Here is a 2,595-nt window from a genome sequence, read left to right on the forward strand (position 1 = left end):
TAAAGTACTTTTAGGGTTGTTAGGAGGTTACGAATGGGTGTCCTATAAAAGTTTTATCTCGTGAGAGGCGGTTACATAGAAAGTACATAGGACAGGCAGTGTAGAAGTGCCCTTTAACAATTATCTACCCTTATCAGTCTTTTAATACCCTTTTCTTCCTATAAATAGAGGCTACTGGCAGACTATTATTAGTCATCTCTTAACTTCTCCCTCTTTCTTTCTGTATGTGTCTCTCTCTTTCCAAACTCAAGTTCTCTTGCCTTTCAAAGAAAATTTTAACTTTCATTTACATGATACTCTAATCAAAGTCCGAAGCTGTAGGTAGAATAAAGCCATAGAATATCAGGGAGAGAGGAGAGCACTGGTGGTGATATTGTTGACAGAAGATAGAGAGCACAGATGATGACGTGCGATTAATGGACTACGCATCTCACTCCTTTGTGCTCTCTATGCTTCTGTCATCACCTTCAACCCGGCTCACCCTTTCTTTTTCTTCTTCTTTAATGTCTTTCTTTCCTTTTTATTATTATTATTATTATTATTATTAAAAAAAAGTGTTCATTTATGTTTCTCATTACCCACATGATTTTTTTCTTTGCTTTATATTCTTGTCCTTGTTTTGATTAGTTCAGATCATAAGGATGATTATTGATGATTGCAAAAAGAAAGGCAGGCTAAGCGAAGACAGCAGTTGCTTGGTAAATTGGTAGGCCATCAATGGTGTGATCCTTTTTTGTTCCATATATTTATTGTCATGTATATCTACAGATGATATGGCTCTCCAATAGGAAATCAATTGAAGTTCTTTGATTCAATTTTATTCATGTGGTTTTATGCAGTAAGTTTACTCAAACCTTTTTTATTGTGTATTTGATTAGTTTGCTAAGTTGAAATCCAAATAGCTTTCTTTCTTTTTACAAGAAGAAATAAATCTGACAAAATTCTGATGCTATGCATATGCTTATTAGATATATTAGAACCAAAGTGATTCCGAAAAGCAGCAGGCACCACACTTGCTTTGTGGGAGAAGGGCTATCTCTAAATTATTGGAGTTTTTTCATTAAGCGAATGTGTAATAAAGCTAGACAAATAATAATAATAATAATAATAATAATAATAATAATAATAATAATAATAATAATAATAATAATAATAATAATAATAATAATAATAATAACTCTCCAAATTCCCTATATAATTCTAGAACTTAATTTCTAGCTAGATTGAACACTTCTTTGAATAGGCTTAACAAGAAAATTATTGTATGTACTTGGGTATATATACGCCTAATTAATAAAAATTTAATAAATAATAATTTTGTATAGATCTAATCATGATTTTTGATAGGACCACCATATGTCCGAGAGTAGATCAGACTTACTTGGCTTAATATTGAGATAAGAATATGCCCATAATAGTTTGATCAAAAGAATCCTCATGAGTCAAAATGTTCCTTCAAATTACTTTTCTTAGTTGCCTCAAACTTTTTTTTTTCAATGTTAATCAAGATTTTAAGGGTGATTTCACATCCGTTTAATTACCTTTGATTTGTAGAGCTTGATGTTATATTTAAATATATGTAAAGTTCTTGTTTAAACTCGATCTGTTATGAATTCAAGATACAATATATATAATAGTTTTAGATAAGTCTTTGCTTTATACATCAACATCTCTTTACGTGTGTTTCTATAGCACTTGCATTTATTTCTTGAATGGAAAAAAAAAAAAATTTCCTGATTCAGGAGAAATGAGGAAAGCTACTGCCGGCCAGCTGGGACATGGCGACAGGATAGGAAAATTCTTGAAGCAAAAATAATTCTTAGGGCTGATGAGAAAATTTGCTGAAATAGTTTATTGGAGGTGCTGATAAATGCTCAGTTTGCTCAGAAAATAATTTGCATAATGAGGCAGCATAAATTTTAACTACTACTCTGTCATCAGCAACAAATTGATGTTCTTATTGTTAAAAGATCAAGTTCATTTACAAAACGGGAATCGATATATACATTTCATGTACTTTGGATGTAGTGATTTGAAATAAGAGAGCTGTGTATTTGTTTTAGTTTAAGTTGTTTGAAATGAAAGTTGATTCATAGTTTGTTAACTGCATTTATAAATAAATATTAAATTTATAATGTGACATATATATATATATATATATATATATATATATATATATATATATATATATAATTCAAATCACACTATTAGAATAGTTAGATTTAGCAGTAATGATTCTTACCGCTAAATGTATTAAATTTGCTGTGACATAAGTTTATGATAATAACATGTAAGTTACCATATGTTGCTACTATAAAATTGTAACTATAAATATTTTGCAACAAAATTATAATCACTATAAAAAATAAAAAGGTTATTAGTAACAATAATTATTATTGTAAAAAATTTTGAATGATAACAAAAATTGCTACCATATTTTTTTATGTACTATTAACAATAATTATTCATGTTGCTGCTATGTATTAATTTATATGTTACAAAATTAATGTTACTGTAAAATTTTTACTGCTAAGTTGTAGTCTGTACCTTTTGTAGAAATAGAACTATGTTCTGGCATAACTGTACTAAAACAAA

General features: G+C 28.7%; 1 long non-coding RNA gene across 1 annotated transcript; it reads left to right on the forward strand.

Annotated features, from left to right (window-relative positions):
• Nucleotides 1-209: 209 nt before the first annotated feature.
• Nucleotides 210-2,104, forward strand: LOC131170589 (uncharacterized). Its single transcript, XR_009141384.1, has 2 exons — nucleotides 210-706; nucleotides 1,743-2,104. It is a non-coding gene; the product is annotated as an uncharacterized LOC131170589 (long non-coding RNA).
• The last annotated feature ends 491 nt before the right edge of the window (nucleotides 2,105-2,595 follow it).

Source organism: Hevea brasiliensis, chromosome 2 (assembly GCF_030052815.1).
Source record: "Hevea brasiliensis isolate MT/VB/25A 57/8 chromosome 2, ASM3005281v1, whole genome shotgun sequence".
Lineage (NCBI taxonomy): Eukaryota > Viridiplantae > Streptophyta > Magnoliopsida > Malpighiales > Euphorbiaceae > Hevea > Hevea brasiliensis.